Genomic DNA, 16,550 nt, shown 5'->3' on the forward strand with positions numbered 1-16,550 from the left:
ACATTTGGGGAGAGAATAAAGGATGTGGTTGTAGTCGAAAAAATTCTCCGATCATTGACACCAAAGTTTAATTATGTGGTTTGTTCAAATTGAGGAGTCAAAAGATGTTGATATTTTATCCATTGATGAATTCAAGGTTCATTACTAGTTCATGAAAGGAAATTGCTACAGCAAGACAATGCGGAATTAGCATTGAAAGTCTCATCATATCATTTGATCAAAGGAGATAGAGGACGTGGATCAAATGGCAATTACAACAGAGGCTGAGGCAGGGGCCGTAGCAAAGGTCGAGGAAATTATGTTCATTAACATAATCAACATCAAGGAAACCAATCTCATGAAAGAGGAAAAGGACGGGGTGGTTATCAGGTAAAGTCAGCAGACAAGTCAAATGTTGAATGCTAACGGTGTCACAAGTATGGTCACTAGTCAGAGTGTCGAACAAATTTGTCAAGTGCGTATGGGGAAGAGTCAAATTTTGCAGAAAAAGAGGGAGAGCAAGTTGAAGAGATATCATTGCTGATGGTATGTCATGAACAAGAGTCAACCAACAAGAACTTGTGGTATTTAGACACCGGGTGCAATAATTACATGAGTGGAGATAAGATGGTATTTTCCATTCTTGATGAATCTTTCAAGGATAATGTGAATTTTGGAAATAATTATATGATCTCTATGATGGGAAAAGGGTAGGTAACTATACTATCTAAAAGTAAAGTTGCCCAAACCATGTCTAATGTCCTTTTTGTCCCATATTTAAAGAACAATTTGTTAAGTATTGGCCAACTGTAAGAGAAAGGTTATGAGATCATAATAAAAAATAGGGTGTGTCGAGTTCTAGATGACAAATTAAGATTAATCGCTCAAGTTACTATGACAGCAAATTGAATGTTTCTTCTCTACCTCAATCATTCTACTCAGTCATGTTATGTAACAAGTTCGACTGATCAAGTGTAGCTGTGGCATTTTCATTATGGTTATCTCAGTTTTGGAAGTTTGCAAATGCTTTAATGAAAGAAAATGGTAGTCGGTCTCCCACATCTCTCTGGTCCTACATATGTATGTGAGGAATGTGTTCGTAGTAAGCAACATCGAGAACCACTTTTAAACAAGAAATCTGAGAGAGCCAGAAAACCATTGGATATAGTGCACTCTGATATTTGTGGGCCAATTAATCCCATTTCTAATAGAGGTAAACGATATCTTATCACCTTTATTGATGACTTGAGTAGAAAAACCTGGGTTACTTCTTGCAGGAAAAGTCTGAAGCTTTAACAACTTTCAAAACCTATAAAGCAATAGTTGAGAAAGAAGTAGGATATCCGATACAAGTATTGCGGACTGATCATGGAGGAGAATATAATTCACATGGATTCATAATTTTTTACGAAGAGCAAGGCATTAAAAGACAATTAATAGCAACCTACACACCGTAACAGAATGGTGTATCCGAGAGAAAGAATCAAACGATCTTTAACATGGTGAGAAGTTTATTGCAACGGGGCAGAGTTCCAAAGACGTTTTGGCTAGAGGCTGTCAACTAGAGCATTCATATTTTGAATAAGAGTCCAACTTTTGCTGTTCAGAATAAGAAATCAAAATAGGCATGAAGCAGAAGAAGACTTGATGCCAGTCATTTCAGAATTTTTGGGTGTATTACTTATGCCCCATGTTCTTGATCAAAAAAGAAAGAAGATGGAAGACAAAGGAGAAAAATGCATCTTTCTTGGTGTTAGTGTTTGTACTAAAGCTTTCAAATTGTATAATCCTAGCACTAAGAACATTGTCATCAGTCGAGATGTAATTTTTTATGAAGAAAATTTCTGGGATTAGGATACAATAGAAGTTCAATGGAATATTACATGATATTTTGATGGAAAAGATTTAGAGTTGCAAGTTAAGGATAATTATTGAAGCAATGGTTAGCATGTAGCAATCACATGTTTTATTATTATTATTATTATTATTATTATTTGGATGTAATGATGTAACTTAGTTGTATTCCAACAAAGTTTGTTAGTGGTAGTAGGTGGTGATTTATTTTAAGTGGATGTAATGATGAAACTTAGTTGTATTCCAACTAAGTTTGTTAGTGGTAGTGGGTGGTGATTTATTTTAAGTGGATGTAATGATGAAACTTAGTTGTATTCCAACTAAGTTGTCAAGTTGTAAGCTTGTATAAATAGGCTTTATGCCATTTTAAAAAATATGAATGAATTCAATCAAGATTTCATTCATATACTCTCTATTTTAGCTTTGCTTAAAATTTATTTCATTTTTCTTCTTTGTTTCTGCCGCAAGTCTCGATTCTTGCTCGGCAAGCTTTTTGTTGAACCTTGCTATTTGTTGCACTCAGCTCCAACAATTGGTATCAAGAGCATATTTCTTAAGGGATCTGTTATACAAATTCATGGCTTCATCAAGCTTTTCACCAGCTGCACCTCAAGTCTTCAATGGAGAAGGCTACCACATATGGGTGGTTAAAATGAAGACCTACCTACAAGCTTTCGATCTGTGGGAGGTAGTCAACTCAGATGTTGAACCAGAGCCACTTAGAGGCAATCCAACAGTGGCACAAATCAGGCAGCATGGTGATGAGAGGACCAAGAGGCACAAAGCCATGTCTTGCATCCAGAACTCAGTGTCAGATGTGATTTTCACAAGGATTATGGCCTGTGAATCACCAAAACAAGCCTGGGACAAGTTGCAAGAGGAGTTTCAAGGGACAGAGAGGACAAGGCAGCAACAGTTGCTGAACTTAAGGAGAGATTTTGAGAATTTGAAGATGAAGGAAGAAGAAACTATCAAGCAGTACTCTGACAGGATTATGGCTGTGGTTAACAGCATAAGGCTACTTGGAGAGCAGCTCAAGGAAGCTAGGATAGTGGAGAAGGTTATTGCAACTTTGCCCGAGAGGTATGAGGCAAAAATCTCATCTCTCGAGGACTCAAGGGACCTGTACACCATCTCCCTGACAGAGTTGATCAATGCTTTATATGCTCAAGAGCAAAGAAGAGCAAGCAGACTGGAGGAGCATCAAGAAGGTGCCTTTCAGGCAAAAACAAACACTGCCTACAAAGGCAAGAAGGCCTGGAGAGACAAGCCAAGGACTGATGTTGCAAGAAAAGAGGGTCAGACTTGCAAGCACTGCAGAAGGGCTGGTCATCCAAAAGAAAAATGATGGTTCAATCCAGATGCTGTATGTCAGCATTGTAAAAAGAAGGGTCATGTTGAGAGAGTCTGCAAGAGCAAGGCCAAATCAAGGCAGAGTCAGTTTCAACAGAAGAAAGCTGAGGCTCGAGTAGCTAAGGAGGACAGTGACCAAGAGGAGCAAGTCTTTGCTGTGTTATGCTCAGCTGCTCAAGAAAGGTTCTCATCTGGTTGGCTTCTAGACAGTGGATGCACCAACCACATGACACCTGATGCTGCAATCTTCAAGTCTTTAGACAGAAGCTGCAGAACTAAAGTCAAGATAGGAAATGGACATTTTATTCAAGCTGAAGGCAAGGGTGATGTGCTGATATGCACCCCCACAGGTGCCAAAGTGATTTCAAATGTGCTTTTGGTGCCTGAAATTGACAGAAACCTGCTCAGCATAGCTCAGTTGCTGGAGAAAGGTTATTCTGTTGTGTTCAAAGACAACCAATGCCAAATCAATGATCCAAGTGGATCCAAGCTGATGGCAGTTCCTATGGCTAATAAGAGCTTTGTAGTTGACTGGACTAGGGAGTCAGACATTGCCTACACAGTGACATCAGATGAATCCAAGCTTTGGCATCAAAGACTGGGACATGCCAACTTCAGATCGATGGCTCGAATGGTCAGAGAGAACTTGGCTGAAAACTTCATCAACTCAGTGGATCATGATGATGTGTGTGAAGTGTGTCAGCTAGGAAAGCAGGCCAGACTCCCATTTCCCTCGAATCAAGCCTGGAGAGCCTCTGAAAAACTCCAACTGGTGCACACTGATGTGTGTGGCCCTATGAGGACTGAGTCATTAAGTGGAAACAGGTACTTCATACTGTTCATTGATGATTTTTCAAGATATTGCTGGATTTACTTCCTAAAATAGAAATCAGAGGCGGCCTCAGTGTTTTGGAAGTTCAAGACTGCTGCTGAGACTGAAACAGGTTGCAAGCTGAAGTCCATAAGGTCTGATAATGGGACTGAGTACACCTCAGCTCAGTTCCAAGCCTTCTGTGATAAGGCAGGCATCAAACATCAACTTACCAACACATATACACCTCAGCAAAATGGTGTAAGTGAAAGGAAGAATAGGAGTTTGATGGATATGGCCAGGTGCTTGATGATTCAGAAGAATCTGCCTAAAGCACTATGGGCAGAGGCAGTTAACACTGCAAACTACATTCAAAATAGGCTTCCAACCAAGGCCTTGGATCAGAAGACTCCATTCGAAGCCTGGTTTGGATTCAAGCCATCACTGGCTCATCTGAAGGTCTTTGGATGCATCTGTTATGCTCATGTACCTGCTGTCAAAAGGGACAAATTGTCTGAAAGGGCTCGACCTGGTATTTTGGTGGGCTACAGCACTGTTAAGAAGGGCTATAGGATCTTGGATCCTTCAACAAAGAAAGTGTCAGTCAGTAGGGATGTGGTATTTGATGAAAAGTCATGTTGGAACTGGGAAAAACATGAACCTGGGGAAGTTTCAGAAAGACTTGCAGCAGATCAAGCTGAGCCAGATCAAAATGTTCCTGAAATGGACATTGATGATGAACCAGTTAGAGGAACAAGACCATTGACTGAGATTTATGAAAGAGCTCATGTAGCCATAGCTGAACCAAGCAATTTTGAAGAGGCTGAAGCTCAGCAAGAGTGGAAGCAGGCAATGGCTGAGGAGATTAGCATGATTGAGAAGAACCAGACCTGGGAATTAGTTGAAAGGCCAGTCAAAAGGAAGATAATTGGGGTGAAATGGGTGTACAAAGCCAAGCAAAATGCTGATGGTACCTTGAACAAACTGAAAGCAAGGCTAGTTGTCAAGGGGTTCAGTCAGAGGTATGGCCTGGACTACTTGGAGACCTTTGCACCAGTGGCCAGGCTAGACACCATCAGATTACTGATTGCCTTAGCAGCACAGCTCGAGTGGAAGATCCATCAACTCGATGTGAAATCAGCCTTTCTGAATGGTTTCTTAGATGAAGAGATCTATGTTGAACAACCACAAGGGTTTGAGATAGCTGGCAGAGAGCATATGGTCTACAAACTGAAGAATGCCCTATATGGCTTAAAACAGGCTCCAAGGGCCTGGTACAGCAGAATCGATGGCTACTTGACTAATTTGGGATTCGATCGAAGCAAGAGTGAGCCAACACTGTATGTCAAGAAGCAAGGGACACAAACACAGCTCATTGTATCCCTATATGTTGATGACCTGCTGGTGACAGGAGGAGATCGAGCAGTGCTGGTCGATTTCAAGACCAAGATGCAAGAAGTATTTGAAATGTCTGATCTAGGGGAAATGTCTTATTTCCTTGGAATGGAGGTGACTCAAGCACAAAATGGGATATTTCTAAGTCAGAGAAACTTTGCCACAAAGATTCTGACCAAGTTCTCCATGCAAAACAGTAAAGCAACTAAAACACCTGTTGCTGTTGGAGAAAAACTATCGAGCCAAGGTGATTTTGAGAAGGTTTGTGAAACAACCTACAGAAGTCTAGTTGGTTGTCTGTTATATTTAACTGCCACTAGACCAGACATAATGTATGCTGTAGGATTGCTCTCAAGGTTCTTGCATTGTTGCAATAAAAAGCATTTACAAGCTGCTAAGAGAGTGTTTAGATATGTCAAAGGCACTTTGAGCTATGGTTTAAGGTACAGCAAGGAAGGAAATCTGAAGCTGGTTGGCTACACTGATAGTGACTGGGCTGGCTCGATAGATGACATGAAAAGTACCTCAGGGTATGCTTTCAACCTTGGTTCAGCCATGTTTTGCTGGAGCTCGAAGAAGCAAAGTCTGGTGGCTCAATCTACTGCTGAAGCAGAATATGTGGCAGCTGCAAGTGCTGTCAACCAAGCCATTTGGCTAAGGAAAATCTTAGCTGATTTGAAAGTGCATCAAAAGGAAGCTACTGAGATCTTCTGTGACAACCAATCTTCAGTTGCAATTGCTAAAAATCCAGTGTTCCATGGAAGAACAAAGCATTTCAGCATCAAGTTGCATGTTGTTCGAGAAATGGAGCAAGCTCAGGAAGTGAAGCTGATCCATTGTAATTCTGAGGATCAACTTGCAGACATTTTGACTAAAGCCCTTAATGTCACAAGGTTCGAATGTCTAAGAAGGAAGCTAGGTGTTTGCTCCATGCAAACCAAGGAGGAGTATTGAAGCAATGGTTAGCATGTAGCAATCACATGTTTTATTATTATTATTATTTGGATGTAATGATGTAACTTAGTTGTATTCCAACAAAGTTTGTTAGTGGTAGTAGGTGGTGATTTATTTTAAGTGGATGTAATGATGAAACTTAGTTGTATTCCAACTAAGTTTGTTAGTGGTAGTAGGTGGTGATTTATTTTAAGTGGATGTAATGATGAAACTTAGTTGTATTCCAACTAAGTTGTCAAGTTGTAAGCTTGTATAAATAGGCTTTATGCCATTTTAAAAAATATGAATGAATTCAATCAAGATTTCATCCATATACTCTCTATTTTAGCTTTGCTTAAAATTTATTTCATTTTTCTTCTTTGTTTCTGCCGCAAGTCTCGATTCTTGCTCGGCAAGCTTTTTGTTGAACCTTGCTATTTGTTGCACTTAGCTCCAACAATAATTTGCAGCCACTTCATGAGCAAGCAATAATTCAAAGGTCACCTAAAGTTGTAATAGAACTAACATCACCACATATAAGAAGAAGACATGCATGGCTGAGGGACTATGAAGTGACAGGGATCAACCAATCCAAAGACCCACTTACGTATTTTACTCTTTTTATAGATTAAGATCTTGTAACTTTTGAAGATGTAATTAAACAGTCTAAATGGATGTGAGCAATAGATGATGAAATTGCTTCCATTGAAAGAAACAAAACTTGGGAGTTAGCTGAGCTTCCAAGGAGACATAAAACTATTGATGTAAAGTGGGTCTATAAGATGAAATTGAAGGAGAATGGTGAAGTTGACAAATGCAAAGCAGGCTTGGTCACGAAAGGTTATCGCCAGGAGCGTGGCATCAATTACAATAAGGTATTCGTTCTAGTTGCTAGGCATGACACGATCAGGTTGGTAATCGCTTTGGCTGCTCAAAATTCTTGGTCGATCTTTCAACTAGATGTCAAGTCGACATTCTTGCATAGAGATTTGAATGAGCTGGCATTTGTTAAACAACGTCCTGGATATATTAAGATTGGGGAATAGCATAAAGTGTATAAGTTAAAAAAAGGATTTGTACAGACTTAAACAAGCCCCTTGAGCTTGGTATAGTCGTATTGAGGCTTCTTTTCTCAAAGACGGTTTTTAGAAATGTCCTTATGAGCATACTTTTTTGTAAAAGTGGAAAATGATAGGAAAATGTTAATGGTCTGCCTATATGTTGATGATTTGTCGTTTACTAGGAATGATCAGACTATGTTTGGAAAGTTTAAAAAATCCATGATGGCTGAATTTGACATGTCTGGCCTTGGAAGAATGCATTATTTCCTGGGTATAGAGGTTGTTCAATTAGATGCAGGTATTTTTATTTCTCAAAGGAGGTATGTACAAGATATTCTAATGAGGTTTCAAATGGTGGACTGCAATCCATTTTATACACCAACAGAGACAAGTTTAAAGTTGGTAAAGATGACAATGGAAGAGACGTTGACAGTACTTTGTACAAGAAAATTGTGGCAAGCTTGATGTATTTTACTACGACAAGGCCGGATATAATGTATGTTGTAAGTCTTATTTGTAGATTCATGGAACGTCCAAAGAAAATGCATCTCCAAGCAGCAAAAAGAATCCTTAGATATTTTCTAGGTACAACTAACTATGGAATTCTGTACAAGAGAGGAGAAAAATCAAATTTGATTGGGTTTATAGATAATGACTATGCATGAGACCAAGATGATAGGAAAAGTACATCTGGTTATGTCTTTAAGATGGGGTCAAGAGCTGTTTCATGGTCATCACAAAAACAACCAACTGTCACTCTGCTAACAAATGAAGCAGAACTTGTAGCTGCATCAACATGCGTCTGTCAAGCCATTTGACTGAGAAAGCTTCTTGAGGAAGTTCATTAATCTTATTTATTGTGACAATAGCTCAACCATAAAGCTGTCTAAGAATCCTATTTTGCATAGGAGAAGTAAACATATTAATGTACGATATCACTTCTTGAGAGATCATGTGAACAATAAAGAGATTGATATGGTCTATTGCAGGAGTGAGGATCAAATTGCAGACATATTTACGGAGGCTCTTAAAATTGTAGCATTTCAGAAGTTGTGATAAATGCTTGGAGTTAGCAAGGCAAAAAGTTCTTAGTTTAAACTGATATTAGAAATTAATATTAGCTTAAGGGAGGGTTTGTTAGATATTTGCAGTAGTTAGTTTTTGATTTAAATTGATATGCTTTCCAAGATTTTAGGAGTTAGTTTCGCATATTTCTATTTTTCTTTGTTAGTTGTACAACCTATTTAAAAAGGCTTTTTGCTTATTGAATAAACAAGTTGATTTCCTCCCAAACTCTTTCTCTTCCATCTGCTGTTATATCTGCTGCTCACTTAACAGTAACAGTTATATGGTTTTTTTTTCATTCATTTTTCTTTTTCCTTTTTTCATGTGCTGGGTTGGTAAATAATGTGTATAAAAGTAGTCTATGTCAAAAACGATATTAGAAAATTTATGTTGGAGTAGGATAAAATTATAAAAATTTGAAACCTAAAGTTAAGATTTCTCGATTAAGAAACTTAATTAATAATTTTTGTAAAGGACCAAAAGTTAAATTATTGACATTTTTCGAATTAGAACTAAATTAAAATTTTTTGTAAATTTTGATGGCTAAATTTAATTAATTTTTTTAGAATTCAAACTAAAATGACAAATTTTGTAAACATTAAGGGCTAAATTTGTTGAATGTTTTATATTTAGGATCAAATTAATATAATGTGTAAACATTGGAGGGCTAAATCTATTATAGATAATAAAATAGCTCAAATCATTAGACCAAAATATTTGATTTCGAAAAGTTTAATAACCAAATTTGAAAAATTAATAATTCAATGACCAAAATGAAACAAAAGAAATAGTTTTGATGACTACTTTTATAATTTACCTATAAATTTTTTATCCATAAATATATATAATATATAACATAATATTAAAGTAATCCCATGCAAAGAGAAGGAAGAATTAGGATTTCTTCAATTTTAAAACAACTTAGCAATGGGATATTTGAGTGTCGTGGGGTGGTTAATTAATTTCTCTATTTTTTTAATATTAATCTCATTATAAATTTTTATCATATATTTTTATATAATACTTAGAATTACTCATAGTCCCTCCCCAACCTTTAAATAGGAGGATAATGTGCTTCAACGCGCTCGAATCCACGTCCTTCTACACTAGGAATAATGTCGATGTCAATTGAGCTAAAACTTAATCGACAATAATGCTGACAAGAACAGAGTAATCCCTTTCAATCTTATTCATAGACTTCAAGAGTTTACGTAATATTTATATTGCATAGTCATGTAGGAATAGGAAAGATATAGGCTTAATGACAATTTTGGCCACAAACATTTGCATGTTTTGTTAAAATGGCTCTAATTATATTTTTGAGCCTTTTTTGGCCATCAACTTTTGTTCTTTTTTTTTCGAATTACTTTTTCTAACATATTTAATAAAAGTACTGTTAAAAAAGTTAATAGGGATGATTTGGAATTTCATATGTGGAATATTTTTAATGAAATGTAATTTATTTTCTTAAATAACCCTATAAGATAATTATATTTGGAAAATAATAAAATAATAAAATACATGTAATTAAAAAATAACTCTTAATTTAAAGAAAATAAACGTAATTATGTAAAAAAATTAATTCAGTAGAAAAATCTCTCAGTAAACAAATGTATGAAAGATTGAAACCTTTTGAAAAAAAAAGAACGATTGAAACCTTGATTTTATTCATTAAATATGTTAGAAAGAGCAATTTGGAAAAAAAAATTCAAAGGTTGATAGCCAAAAAAAGCTCAAAAATACAATTAGGGCAATTTTGAAAAAATATGCAAACATTAATGGTCAAATTTATAATTAAGCCAAAGATATATAATATATTCCTAAATATATACCTAAAAGATATACAATATATTTAGATATTCCTAAAAGATAATATTCCATAATAATATTTTAACAAATGTGGATGCCCTTACCAAGGAAAATTATATATGGATAAAGAAGAAACAATTTATTTAATAATTTATATAATTAAAAAGTTTATAAGCTAAAATATATTTCTCTGCTTTTTGGCACGTCTTTTTTCTCTTCCTTTCTTTTTTGTTTCTTTTGTTTTTCCAACTTTGGTCATGTTTGTTTTGTGTTGGTCCTAAATGGCGATTGTGGAAAAAACTCTCGCTGATCTCTTTATTAGTGAGGAGGAAGAGGTTGCACTGCCGTTGGGTTCGAAAGATTCAGAGGGTGGGGTGTTTTATGGGAACTGCTTTGTGGGTTCTTTCTTAACGTCAAGTGTGATTAATTTTCAGTTTATGCGATCAACTCTAGCAAATGTTTGGCATCTGATTGGTAGTATCTCGATTTCAAATCTGAATGAGGGTCACTATCTTTTTCGATTGATACGAATCGGATTGCGGTAGGGGTCTGTGGAATTTTAACTCTCATCTTATCATTATGCATCGGCTTAATGATGGGGAGGACCCTATGGTGGTGCCATTGGTTACTATGGATTTCTGGGTGTTAGTCTATGACTTACCTCACGGGCTTATGTTTGAGATAGTGGAAAAATAGTTGGGTACTTTTATCGGAAAATTCCTTGAATATGATGCGAAAGCAATCTTGTTGAGGTATAAAGGTGTTATGCGAGTTTGAGTCTGGTTTGATATTCGTAAGCCATTGAAGAGGAAGAAGAATATTGTGTTAGTTAATGGCAAGTAGGTTTATGTGAGATTTGAATATGAGAAATTGACACTTTTTTTTTCTGTGAAAAGCTTGGCCATGAGGAGGGTTTCTGCCCTATTTGGATACTTTAGTAAAAACAAGACTTCGAGTTGGAGTGGGACATCACTCTACGGGCTCCAGCTAGACAAGTAATGGGGCCAACGAGCATCTGGTTGAGGGAAGATGCAATTACAAAGGGACAGATTAAAGGGATGTCAAATCCTATTAATTGGGGGATGATGGCAACATGGCTGATTTTTCCTCCTACAAATATGGGAATAAATCAAAAGGCTAGTTTGGTTGAGAATATAATAGTCAAGAATAATGTTGGTTGGGCTTCTTCTACGGGGTTACGCAATAGGGCCTTTGCTGGGCTGATTGGTGCCTTGGTTCAGTCTCAATCGATTGGGCTTATAAATGTCGATAGAGATGAGGTAATGTACTGTGTTGGGGGCGATAGATCGGTTTTGCACTTGGATGGTCTGAAGCGGCCTCGTGTCCAAGAAAATGAGTCAGAAGAGCCTAGTTGTCTAGTCTCGAAGGATGTTTCTATTTCTTTATTGGCAGGCATTGCTTAGCAATCCAACCGGTCGCCATGAAAACCTAATGTTGGAATGTCCAGAATTTGGGGAATTCTCGGATTGTATGTCGCCTTCAGCATGTGCTGAGAGATCTTAACCCCTCTATAATTTTTCTGGCTGAAACTAAATTATAGATTAATCGTATGGAGAAAGTAAATAGGATGTGTGGATATCCAAATGGAGTGGATGTTTGTTCTATTGGTAGTAGGGGGTTCTCGTTTGGTTGGAAGCCAAACTACATCGTTTCTTTACGATCTTATTCGGGAAGCCATATCGATGTTTTGGTAAATGAAGATGATAGAAGATAGAAGAATGAACAGAAATTTTGGGAATGAGAAGAAGAAAAGAAACAGATTAGAGAGAGTTGGTTGAAAACTTCTTTCTGTAATTCCATAAAAAAAAACTCTCCCATGCAGCACATGCATATTTTAAGGAAATAACAAAGTAATGACGTGGGCACAATTCGGTTACAATTAAAACACACCGTTTCACTAATACCCCAAAACTCCCCGTTTTACTTAAACTAGCTTATTTTGACTAAGTCTTCTCCTACTATCATTTTACCCCGTAACAGTACTTCCCCCAGAAATACATCCTTGACCTCAAGGATGAAAATGAGGATAGTTGGATTGAATTGTCGAGAGTGATTCCCAAGTTGCATCCTCCGGAAAAGTATTTGTCCATTCAATCAACACCTCTGTCAGTGCTTGGTTTCCTCTCTTAATCATTCTTCTATCTAAAATGCGAACTGGTTCTTTTGGCAAGGTGCCATGATCATCAACCAGAGGTAATTGAACTTGAGTTGGAGCTGATCCAACGTGTTTCTTCAGTTGGGAAACATGGAATGTTGGGTGGATTCGAGAATTCTGTGGGAGCTGAAGGGTGTAAGCGACTGCTCCTACTTTCCCAATAACAGGAAAAGGACCAAAAAACTTTGGAGCTAATTTCTGATTAATAACCCTTCGAAGAGACTGTTGCCGATAAGGCTGCAACTTCAAATAAACCATGTCCCCAATTTGGAAGGTTCTCTCGGAGCGGTGTTTATCAGCAGTATTTTTCATACGTGTCTGAGCCTTCTTAAGACAAAATTGAAGCAAGTGCCTGGCAGCTTCGCGGGCTTGTAAACTACGATCAACAACTGCCACTGAAGAGGCCCCAGCTAAGTACGGCATGTGCGTCGGTGGAGGTTGGCCATATAAGGCCTCGTACGGTGTGAGCTGAATCACCGAATGGAATGAGGAGTTATACCACCATTCCGCAAGGGGCAACCACTGGAACCAACGTGCTAGAGCTTCTCCCGTCATGTATCTTAGATAGCTTTCAAGGCACCTATTTAAGACCTCAGTCTGGCCATCCGTTTGAGGGTGGTAGGCTGTCGATAACAGGAGCTTAGTACCTGACCGCCGGAAAAGTTCTTGCCAAAAGCCACTGACAAAGATTTTGTCCCTATCAGAGATAATAGACTCAGGCATTCCGTGAAGTTTATACACGTGTATCAGATATTCATGGGCGACCTCCCTAGCTGTATACGGATGAGATAAAGCTAAGAAGTGGCCATATTTGGTAAGATGGTCTACGATCACCAAGATGGAGTTCTTTTTGCTGGATGTTGGTAACCCCTCGATGAAATCCATACTTATTACAGACCAAGCCCGATTAGGAATAGGCAATGGCTGTAACAACCCAGGGGAAGCTACTGTTTCGCCTTTACATTGCTGACAGGTGATGCATTCTCGAATCCATCTCCTAACATCAGTGGACAGACCCTTCCAATACAATAGACTTGAGAGTCTTTTCCGAGTGACATGCACGCCCGAATGACCACCCACTGCGCTTGCATAAAAATGAGTAAACAGTTCTTGTCTTAAGTGTGGAACCTTGCCAACTACAATCTTCCCTCTTCGAAATAGAAAACGACCATCCCAAGAATATCGTTGACTTTGGTTTGGCTGTTGTTGAATAGTCTGAATGATCTTCTGCAATTTATCATCCAACACATAAGATCGCTGCACTCGATCCAAAAGGCTGGAGATAACTGTACTGGCTGAAAGCTGAAAATGTTGACCCTGCCCCAACTGAGGTTGACGCGAGAGGGCATCAGCTACTCTGTTATTTATTCCTCATCTATACACAATTTCAAAATCATACCCCAACATTTTGGCCACCCAGCGCTGTTGAAATGGAGTAACAGCTACTTGGTCTGACAGAAATCGTAAACTCTGATGGTCCGTGCGAATTTTAAAATGCCTTCCAACCAAATACGTGTGCCACTTCCGAACTGCCAGCAAAATAGCTAACATCTCCTTTTCATAGATGGATAGGGCTTGATGTCGAATTCCCAAAGCTTTGCTAAAGAAAGCTAGTGGTCTGCCTTGTTGCTGTAAAACCGCACCAACACCAACCCCACTTGCATCCGTATCAACAGTAAATTCCAACTGAAAGTTAGGAAGTGTCAACACCGGAGCAGAAGTTAAGGCTTTTTTGAGTGCTAGGAAAGCCTCGGTAGCTTGTTTTGACCAGCACCACCCATTCTTTTTCAATAAATCCGTTAGAAGTTTGGCAACCTCCCCATACTATTTTATAAATCTTCTGTAGTAGCCCGTGAGACCGAGGAAACTGCGCAACTCCTTAAGTGATTGGGGAATAGGCCAAGAAGTAATACATTCTGCCTTAGCAGAATCCATAGCCACAGTTCCCACATGTAAAACATGCCCCAAATATTGTATCTGAGATGAACCAAAACAACATTTTGATTTGTTTGCATATAACTGATGTTTCTTAAGGACAAGAAGAACTGACCTCAAGTGTTATAAATGCTCCAGCCAGGACGTTGAATACACGAGGATGTCATCAAAGAAGACCAACACAAATCTTTGCAACCATGGTTTAAAGATAGAATTCATGAGAGCTTGGAAACTTGAGGGGGCATTAGTAAGGCCAAATGGCATAACGAGGAATTCATAGTGCCCCTCGTGTGTTCGAAACGCAGTCTTATGCACATCCGGTTCCCACATGCGAATTTGGTGATAACCAGCTCGCAAGTCTAGCTTAGAAAAGACTCGAGCTTCCCCTAGCTCATCCAATAGCTCCTCAATGACTGGAATAGGGAATTTATCTTTGATTGTATGTTGATTGAGTTGTTTATAATCGACGCATAACCGCCAACTCCCGTCTTTCTTCTTAACCATGACAATGGGGGATGCAAATGAGCTGGTGCTGTCCCGAATTATCCCTGCTTGGAGCATCTCTTGAATAAGCCTCTCCATTTCGGTCTTCTGAAAAGCTGGATAGCGATAAGGTCTGATTTTAACCATAACTCCCTCATCTCTTAAAGGAATTTTGTGGTCCTGTATTCTTCTAGGAGGTAAACCCTTAGGAACCTGGAAAACATCCTCAAATTCCCTCATCAACGTTTGAAGCTGGTTCTCTGGATCCTCGACCCCCATAGATGAGAGCAACACTTGCTCTGGTGAACTTAATATTGCTACATATGGACCCATCGACTGTCCAACCACGGCAAAACTCTTTAAATCATTGTCTCGAATTGCTAGCGCGCCTGGAACAATGCCCTGGATACTACAAAATTCACCTTGTAACTGGAATTGCATCGTTAACGAGCTAAAATTCCATATGATGTCCCCTAACGCCAACAACCACTATACCCCCAAAACTATATCACAACCCTTCAGAGACAGAACCATAAAATCTGTTTCAAATTTGTGGTTTTGCACCTCCCATGCAACTTTCTGGCACAACCCTCTCGTGAACAAGAAGCTGCCATTTGCGACTGACACCTTTAATTTCTCCTGATTAATCACTGGTAACGACAGTCTATTAACTAGTCTCAAATCAATAAAATTATGAGTGCTACCAGAGTCTACTAAAATAACAGCCATACATGATCCAACTCGAGTAGCCACTCGCATCGTGTTATGCCCTTGTAATCCAGTTAAGGCATGCAACGAGATGATAGGAGACTTGGGAACCTCTTCGTCAGTACCATTCTCCTCTAACTTCTCAGAACACTCTTGAAATTCATCGGCTTCACTATCTGAGAGTGGTTCTAACAAAAATTGATACAATTGAGACTTCACACACTTGTGACCTGTGTGATACTTAACCCCGCACCAGAAACAGAGGCCTTTTTGTTTCCGTTCAGCCATCAACGCTGGAGATATGACCTTAGATCCTCCTTTGTTAGTCGATACATTGCTATTTGACTGCGCCCCCATCATAGTTCTCGTAGGCGAGGAAGAGTACCTTGAGGCAAACGAAGTGGTGGTTAAAGCTCTCGGTGAACTAACCCCCGATGATGTATATCCTTTTCCCAAGTTAGAAACAAGAACTTCTATTTTCCTGGCCAACTGGAAAGCTTCCATCAATGTGGGAGGTTCAAAAAAATCTAGATAGTGGCCTATTTTTGCCTTCAAATTACTAATAAAGATACTAAGAGCATAAGTCTCAGGAAGATGCAGTTGATTCAACAATCCTACAAACAGATCCTGATATTGCTCAACCGTACCTTGCTGCTTCAGGTTGACCAGCTCCCTCATTGGATTCCCAAATTGTCCGGACCTGAACCGATCTTGTAGACTTTTCAAATAGGCCGGCCACGATCGTCTATGCAAACCCCCGTTTCACTGAGAATAAAAATGATACCACTCTAACGCTCTTCCTTCCAGATTCAGCGTCACAAGGCGAACCTTATTAGCCTCTGGTGTCCCCTCTGCCTCAAAATACTGCTCCAGTTTGGTCCACCAACCCCTGAAGTCGGTGCCATCAAATCTGGGACAGTCCAGCCTGCTAAATTTCACGGAGGCTTCAGAAACAAGTGATTGCTCCCTCAAGTGAGCACTGCCCCCT

Source organism: Gossypium hirsutum, chromosome D13 (genome assembly GCF_007990345.1).
Source record: "Gossypium hirsutum isolate 1008001.06 chromosome D13, Gossypium_hirsutum_v2.1, whole genome shotgun sequence".
NCBI classification, from domain to species: Eukaryota; Viridiplantae; Streptophyta; class Magnoliopsida; order Malvales; family Malvaceae; genus Gossypium; species Gossypium hirsutum.